We start from the raw sequence: 9,503 nt of genomic DNA, 5'->3' as shown, positions 1-9,503 counted from the left end.
CAAAATGTGCTTTTCCGCAAAAGCAATTACTTCTTGCAGCAATTGACATAGCGGATGCAGGCTCAAAATCAGGAGGTTATGTAGTAAATTCAACTTGCTCAATTACAGTTGCAGGGAAAACAAAAATGACCAGGGATCATAATGGATTTCGAAAATTGTTTATAGTATTAACAAAGGCAGGAAAACTTTTGGCTCTTCACTCTGGAGATGGTCGCATTGTATGGTCACAATTGCTCCTTGTTTTCCAGAAAACAGAAGAATTCCAAGCTCCTTCTATGTTGAAGGTCCTTCCTTGGCGGATCCCTCACCAGCATGCTTTAGATGAGAGTCCAGCTGTTCTAATAATAGGGAAATGTGGTCTAGGACATGATGAGACAAGGATTCTTTCATTTGTAGATTCTCACAGTGGCAAAGAACTTGAATCTTATAGGCTTTCCTATCCCATATCTCAAGTGATTCCTCTGATGACAGATTCAACTGAGCAACGGCTACATCTTTTTGTTGATAACAATGCAAGGGCACACTTGTTTCCTAGAACCAATGAAGCACTGACTATGTTTCTTAAACAGATGTCAAATATCTACTTATATTTTGTTGATATAGAAAAAGGATCAATCCAAGGTTATGGTATCAACAATCAGGACATGTCAGATATGGTGTTTAAAGATTATTGCTTCAAAACTAGAGAACTGTGGTCTGTATTGTTTCCTTCTGAATTGGAGAAAATTGTTGCCACTGTCACAAAAATGACAGCTTGGAGGAGGATTTTATCTTTACACATGGCAAAGGTGGACAGCAGATCAAGGACGTGGCATTCTGATATGTTTTGTATAATCAAAAGGCTGAAGGACATGTTTCTGTGCATTCGGATATTTTGGGGAAGACTGAAGCCGAGAAGCAAGGATAGTTTCCTAATATTTATGGATAGTTAAGTAGATTCAACATCCAAGCATCCAAGGTCAACATGGGGCATTAAACATCCATCTCAGCCAAACTGAAAGAGAACCAGATGTCAAAGAACGAGGATCATTGTAATTAAAGCCATCATGCATGTAAAATGGAGTTAGAGTCATAGTTGATTTAGATCTCTAAGAAAACTCTAGTTAGCACTTTGTTGTATTTATTAGTTAGTTAAATGGTTGATAGGTGTCATTAGAAATAGGCTTCGAGTTCCCCTCAGGTTTGAGGAGGAATCTCAGTCAGTTAAAATAAGAGCTCTATATATAGCTGAAAGAGCAATGTAATCAGGGTTGGAAAACTTTATGACAGAGCATTGTATTTGACTTATGTAAAGACAGAGTTTCAGTAATAGAATTCGGGCTTTACTTCTCAGGATTCATGAAGGATTTCTATGTTCAGAATGTGTAATCTTGTCTTTTCCTAATTTCTTTTTACAGTTGTATAAATGTATAATCACTCAGAATTCACTGATTGTGCTCTGATTTCCTGTATGCATTTATAAGCTGTGGTTTCATATGAGTTATGTTCTGAATATTCAAATGCAGAATGCCCTAACTTCTATGTAAAGTCAAGATCCTAGTTTATTGAGGTACTGTTGACTCCATAGGCCCAATGGATACCTGTTTAATGTATTTCCAGCATCCATATTTGTCACAGTTATTTCACAAAGAGTTAGCCATCTTATCTTAAACAAAATCATGAACCCATTTAGAGAGAGCCCTCTCAAGTTGAGGAGGCTAAGCCTCAGCCTAAAGTAGGTCTGAAACAGTTACTTGAAGTCTTCCTGGTCTGCAGCCTTCCAGGGCCTGATTTTGAGATAACATTTTGGTGCGTCTGCCTGGAGTCTGAAAATTATTCATTCCCGAAATCAAGAAGCTGAACTTCTGAAGGTAGCAGGAGCCCAGAAGACTTTTTGAGGCTGCAAATCTACCTTGGCGACTGCATTGTTGAAGAATTCGAAATTCATAGATTCATGGTGATTCCACTGGAGTTATGAAGGACCCAAATGCTACCATTCTTATTTCAAGGTATGCATGCATAAATTTTTCAGGAATTCATGGTTTCCCAAATCATTTTCCCAAGGATGCATATTTTCTAAGGAATGGTCCAAAATTCAATGGAGAAGATTTAAGTTTAACTTTGAAGCACATATCAGATTTTTGTGATTTTACAGAGCTTCTTAGAGTTAAGCATGAGGATGTTTGCATTATGTTGTTCTATGATTCATTTCAAGGGAAATGTAAACAATGGATTGAAAGCTTTCCTACCAAATCCATTAAGTCATTTGAAGACTTTTGGCTTATGTTTTTGGAGGAATGGATAGATAGATCAGATACGGTGGCAAACTCTCCTTCAATTCAAGGTTTCAAACAATGGAATAATGATCATAGTAATGGAGAAACCAATGAAAATTTTTCTTTGTCCTTGTCCTCGTATCTAAAATCATTTGACTGCAAGACAGAGGATAAGATGAAATTTTTGGATGAAGTTGCTGAGGACATTGAGAAAGACATTGAAAGTCTACAAGGTCAAATTCAATCATATAGTCTTCATGGTTGTGATCATTCTTTTCAAAAGGTTCCTATGTCAGAACATAAGGAGAGGGTGTTGCTTCCTTTCTCTTTTGTGATTGAGGAAGAATACACTGTTATTAAGGATCAGTTGGTACAACCAGAAAGTTACGAGAACCATCAAGCTGATCATGTATTCTGGGATCCTATAGCTGACTATATGGAAGAGTGTTACTTTCCAGTGTTTCAGCTTTTCTATGAAGATCAGAGGCAATTTCAGTGGCAGAGGTCATCACAATATCATTGTGGCTCTGAACTCCGATGCAGTCAAAAAACTCAAATATCAGATAAGACAAATGATTGGCTGCATTGGAAATTTCACATTGATTGAGCTGAAAGAAGTTTGAATTGATAGGGTAGGTAGGTAGGTAGGAAAATGCAAATAAGCTCAAGGTTGACTGAGCATTTATTTTTTAGTAGATATAGACTTCTCTCTCCTACGGTGATCATCAAGCTCAAGCCTGCCAGGGGGGGGCATTAAAAGCATTAGAATTTTTGTTGTCCATGCTGCAGCTTGCCAACAAATATGGCCGTGTTGAAGAAGCAATGCCAATTGGCAAAAGCATTCTCTCACTAATAAGAGGAAGCAAATCAATAGAAGTATATGTACAAGCTTTATTGAAAAACACAAATCGTATGATATTGTATTGCTTTTCACCTTCATTCTTAAGTTCCATTGGCAAGGATGACATACTTTCACATATGAGCTTACATCTTCAACTTAAAAGAAATGCAGCTGGTGTTCCAACTACAGATTCTTCTGGAGTCAATACATGCACAGTTCTACAGTTATTGATTGCTCACAAAAGGCTAATATTCTGCCCAAACAATTCTGATACTGATCTTATTTGCTGGCTTTGTGTGAACTTGATTTCATTGCTTTGGGATCAAAGACAAAATGCAAAAAACATGGCCACTGATATTATCAGGTATCTATTGTTAAATCGTCGTGCTGCTTTGGAGGAACTACTGGTATCGAAACCAAACCAGGGACAACCATTGGATATCTTACATGGAGGCTTTGATAAGTTGTTAGGAAATAATCAAACAGAATTCTATGAGTGGCTCGATGCTTCTAAACAAAGTATTTGTAAGGTCTTAGAACAATGTGCTGCAATTATGTGGATGCAATATATAGTAGGTGCGGTAAAATTTCCTGGGGTACGAACAAAGGTATAGAAGCTCTTGCCAAAGAGAGATATCGAGATTGGGAGCAGAAATTTGGAAAAGGATTGGATCTGAAAGTAGTTGAACTGACAGGTGAATCTGCAACTGATTTGAAGCTCCTTGAAAAGGGTCAAATAATAATAAGCACACCAGAGAAATGGGATGCTTTGTCTCGAAGATGGAAGCAGCGGAAACTGGTTCAACAAGTCAGCCTTTTCATTGCGGATGAACTTCATTTAATTAGTGGAGAGGCTGGTCCAATCCTGGAGGTAATCGTATCTAGAATGAGATATATTTCAAGCCAAATTGAAAATCGTATCCGCATTATTGCTCTTTCTACTTCACTTACAAATGCTAAAGATCTTGGAGAGTGGATTGGTGCTACAGCACATGGGCTTTTCAATTTTCCACCTGGTGTGCGTCCTGTACCAATTGAGACTCACATTCAAGGAATTGATATAGCCAATTTTGAGGCTCGAATGCAAGCAATGACTAAGCCAACATACACATCAATAGTTCAACATACAAAGGAAGGCAAACCAGCTCTAGTGTTTGTGCCAACACGGAAACATGCAAGACTTACTGCTCTTGATCTAGTCACATATTCAAATGCAGATGGTGGAGAGAGATCCCAATTTCTTCAATGTACTAAAGAAGATCTGGCACCTTTCATTGCGAAAAGTTAAAGAATCTACCTTGAGTCATATTTTGACTCACGATGTTGGGTATCTACATGAAGGTCTCAGTTTAATGGAAAAATAATTGGTCACCCAGCTGTTTAGTGCAGGGGCAATTCAGGTGTGTGTAGCAAGCAGTTCGATGTGTTGGGGGTTGTCCTTGTCTGCACATTTGGTTGTTGTCATGGGGACACAGTATTATGATGGGCGTGAGAATGCTCATACTGACTATCCTATTACTGATCTTTTGCAAATGATGGGCTGTGCCAGTAGACCTCTACTTGATAATGCTGGAAAATGTGTGATATCTGCTGGTGGTGCCAATTAAAAAAAAAAAAAAAACAGTTAATTTATACTGGTAGAATAAAAAACAGTTAAGTTATACTGGTAGAGAGAAAGAGGAATGCTTTTATGATGAAGCAGAGGAGTTCAAAGATGGGGATTTAATTTCTGCTCCAGTTGGGTGGAGTGATGATCAGCACAGCAGTGCTAATGATGCAAGCTTACATTCTGCTCTTGAAACTGGTGGCAAATCAAGTACAATGTCACTACATATAACAGATGGAGTACATGAAATGTCTGAGCCTGGTTCAACTAGACAGTCTTCGTCACAGAAAATTGACAATGTGAGGTATGCAGATGATGAAGTGAAGCCCCCAGAATCTTGAAGGGGATGCTTGTCAAGCAAATTTCTGTTTGTCATAAATGGATAAGGCACTGGAGCTGCGAGTTCTTAGTGTACTACAGGAGCACACTATCCCAAGTGGAGCCACTGTTATCACTTAAGAATTCTAATTTTAAAACCGCTCACATTAGTTTGATGGTAAAAAATTCAGTGCTAGTCTAGTCTTGAGTTTTGTTTGCCTTAGAGTCTGAGTCTAAGGAGTCCACTATGCATCCTCATTCACCACCAGTCTCATAATTTACACAATTTCCATGTGTCAACTTTGTTCAAAGGTTATTATGTGCTACAAAGCTCTCTAGGTGATTTCGTAGCGCATAAGTCAGTTTTAGGTGTTTTCGCAGCGCAACATGTTTCATGTAAAGTTCATAGCACAGAAACCTCGGTTTAGGTGATTTCGTAGCGGAAAACACCGATTTTGCACTAACTGCGCTACGAAATGGGGAATTCGTGCTGATCCATAACACATCTCACCCCAGCTGTCATATTTTCTGCAAGAATTTTACAGGGATAACATGTGCAAGGTCTTACATGTCGGTCTTGACACGTGTTCTGTAGCCTTCAAATTTGATTCTTGCCTGTACTATTCAAATCGAGATTTCCATCCAAAACCAAATTTGAAAATTCCCTATTAAGACCGAAACTTCTGATTCTGGTTTCGATTTGTGATCAATCTGGTAGTATGACTTCTGGGAAGAATGGGCTCTTGTCACTTTCCTTTGTTTCTAATTTGCAAATTGTCTTGAAAAACAGAAAGATAGAAAAAACCCCCAAAGGTGAAGGCGTTTCTAGCGGTAGTAAGTGACATCGCAGCTTTTGTCGCTCTCAGATTCGTGGTTCACAACCATGATAATCTCTTCGTTGCTGCCGAAGCAACACATGCTGTGGGCATCTCTGTCTTGATCTACAAGCTCTTCAAGGAACGGAACTGTGCAGGTAAATCTCAAGAGCTTACTGCTATATTCTTAGCAGTGAGGATGTACTGCAGTTTTGTTATGGAATATGATATACACGCAGTGCTTGATTGTGCAACATTAGTCACCACTTTGTGGGTGATTTACATGATACATTTCAAGTTGAAGGCAACACATGATGAAGATTTGGATAATTTTCCGATAAATTATGTGGTGATTCCATGTGCAGTACTTGCCCTTTTTATCCATCCATCAACATCCCATAATATTGTAAACAGGATACTTTGAGCCTTTTTTGTTTTCCTTGAAGCTGTTGCAGTTTTACCCCAGCTTCGCGTGATGCAAAATACAAAGATAGTTGAACCATTCACAGCCCATTATGTGTTTGCATTGGGTATTGCAAGGTTTTTCAGCTGTGCACATTGGGTACTCTAGGTTTTGAATAGCCGTGGCTACTTGTTTTACATTGGGCCATGGCTTGTGGCCGTCCATGGTACTTTTGTCAGAGATTGTTCAGACTTTTATTTTGGCAGACTTATGCTACTACTATGTTCAAAGTGTTGTAGGAGGGCAACTTGTGCTGAGGCTTCCTTCAGGAGTGGTGTGATTTCAATCTAATGGCTCCGCTGAAGTTTCTATGGAACTGGTGTATGCTTTGGATCTGGTGCCAAAATGTGCTTTTCCGCAAAAGCAATTACTTCTTGCAGCAATTGACATAGCGGATGCAGGCTCAAAATCAGGAGGTTATGTAGTAAATTCAACTTGCTCAATTACAGTTGCAGGGAAAACAAAAATGACCAGGGATCATAATGGATTTCGAAAATTGTTTATAGTATTAACAAAGGCAGGAAAACTTTTGGCTCTTCACTCTGGAGATGGTCGCATTGTATGGTCACAGTTGCTCCCTGTTTTCCGGAAAACAGAAGAATGCCAAGCTCCTTCTGTGTTGAAGGTCCTTCCTTGGCGGATCCCTCACCAGCATGCTTTAGATGAGAGTCCAGCTGTTCTGATAATAGGGAAATGTGGTCTAGGACATGATGAGACAGGGATTCTTTCATTTGTAGATTCTCACAGTGGCAAAGAACTTGAATCTTATAGGCTTTCCTATCCCATATCTCAAGTGATTCCTCTGATGACAGATTCAACTGAGCAACGGCTACATCTTTTTGTTGATAACAATGCAAGGGCACACTTGTTTCCTAGAACCAATGAAGCACTGATTATGTTTCTTAAACAGATGTCAAATATCTACTTATATTTTGTTGATATAGAAAAAGGATCAATCCAAGGTTATGGTATCAACAATCAGGACATGCCAGATATGGTGTTTAAGGATTATTGCTTCAAAACTAGAGAACTGTGGTCTGTATTGTTTCCTTCTGAATTGGAGAAAATTGTTGCCACTGTCACAAAAATGACAGCTTGGAGGAGGTTTTTATCTTCACACATGGCAAAGGTGGACAGCAGATCAAGGACGTGGCATTCTGATATGTTTTGTATAATCAAAAGGCTGAAGGACATGTTTCTGTGCATTCGGATATTTTGGGGAAAACTGAAGCCGAGAAGCAAGGATAGTTTCCTAATATTTATGGACAGTTAAGTAGATTCAGCATCCAAGCATCCAAGGTCAACATGGGGCATTAAACATCCATCTCAGCCAAACTGAAAGAGAACCAGATGTCAAAGAACGAGGATCATTGTAATTAAAGCCATCATGCATGTAAAATGGAGTTAGAGTCATAGTTGATTTAGATCTCTAAGAAAACTCTAGTTAGCACTTTGTTGTATTTATTAGTTAGTTAAATGGTTGATAGGTGTCATTAGAAATAGGCTTCGAGTTCCCCTCAGGTTTGAGGAGGAATCTCAGTCAGTTAAAATAAGAGCTCTATATATAGCTGAAAGAGCAATGTAATCAGGGTTGGAAAACTTTATGACAGAGCATTGTATTTGACTTATGTAAAGACAGAGTTTCAGTAATAGAATTCGGGCTTTACTTCTCAGGATTCATGAAGGATTTCTATGTTCAGAATGTGTAATCTTTTCCTTTCCTAATTTCTTTTTACAGTTGTATAAATGTATAATCACTCAGAATTCACTGATTGTGCTCTGATTTCCTGTATGCATTTATAAGCTGTGGTTTCATATGAGTTATGTTCTGAATATTCAAATGCAGAATGCCTTGACTTCTATGTAAAGTCAAGATCCTAGTTTATTGAGGTACTGTTGACTCCATAGGCCCAATGGATACCTGTTTAATGTATTTCCAGCATCCATATTTGTCACAGTTATTTCACAAAGAGTTAGCCATCTTATCTTAAACAAAATCATTAACCCATTTAGAGAGAGCCCTCTCAGGTTGAGGAGGCTAAGCCTCAGCCTAAAGTAGGTCTGAAACAGTTACTTGAAGTCTTCCTGGTCTGCAGCCTTCCAGGGCCTGATTTTGAGATAACAAATCGAATGAGACAAGCGATGAGGGCTATTATCTTCATCCAAGAAGCAAAATGTTCCATTCAGAAATTAAGACAAATTCATAGCAAATGGCTCAGTAGATTTGAGTTTTTAGAAGTCAAAGCAAAGAACACAGCGGGGGGCATCCTCACCCTTTGGAATCCCCGGAAAATTTCCATAACAAATGCGAAGGCATCAAGAAATTATTTATCAGTAGTTATTCAACCTGTAGGAGAAAGGGATACCAATCTAGTCACGAATGTGTATGGCCCTCAAAGAATAGATTATAAACTCAGGTTTCTAGATTCTCTTGTGGACCTCAGGGATAAACACACAGGAATTCCCTGGATCATGGGAGGGGACTTCAACATGATCAAATCACTTTCGGAGAAAAAAGGGGGAACCAAAGCTCCTAATAAAGACTCTTTAGAGTTTCAAACCTTTATAGATAATATGAAACTAGTTGATATAGATATGAATAAGGGCCTCTTCACCTGGAATACTAAAAGAGGAGGAGAGTCTCACGTAGCCTCCAATTTAGATCTATTTATTAGCTCTGAGGATCTTATGCTAATAGATAAGGAAGTAGTAGCGAATGTTCTTCCATTTGGAGGCTCAAATCACTGGCCAATTCAATTGGAGATTAAGGGCATTGGTATTCCCAGGAACAGAACTTTCAGATTTGAAAACATCTGGTTGTCCCACCTAGATTTCATAAGCAATATTGAAAAATGGTGGTCAGAATATTTGCAGATTCAGGGGACAAGCATGTTCCTACTTCATAAAATACTAAAGCACATCAAGCTTCGGCTCAAAGATTGGAACAAGAAGGATTTTGGCAATATTTTTGAGGAAAAAAAATCCGTTGAAAACAAAATGCAGGTTCTCAACCAAGCTCTAAGCACGAAAGGCTTTGATAAAGTCAAAAGTGATCAAGTTGATAAGCATCATCAAGAATGGGATATGTAAACAAGAGGAAATTTTTTAGAGACAAAAGTCTAGAGTACAATGGCTAAAAGAAGGAGAGCGTAACACAATTTTTTTTCACAAATCCATCATTACTAATAGAACTCACAACAGAATC

General features: G+C 38.5%; 1 pseudogene; it reads left to right on the top strand.

Moving 5' to 3' along the window:
* Window positions 1-4,559: 4,559 nt before the first annotated feature.
* LOC149141331 (uncharacterized) lies at window positions 4,560-6,578 on the top strand (annotated as a pseudogene).
* The last annotated feature ends 2,925 nt before the right edge of the window (window positions 6,579-9,503 follow it).

The sequence above is a fragment of the Pinus tabuliformis genome, chromosome X (genome assembly GCF_031772625.1).
Source record: "Pinus tabuliformis cultivar Carrire ecotype Pingquan chromosome X, CPIR1, whole genome shotgun sequence".
Taxonomy (NCBI): domain Eukaryota; kingdom Viridiplantae; phylum Streptophyta; class Pinopsida; order Pinales; family Pinaceae; genus Pinus; species Pinus tabuliformis.
Note: the sequence above shows the minus strand (reverse complement) of the source record. Positions and strands in the feature narration are given on the sequence as shown.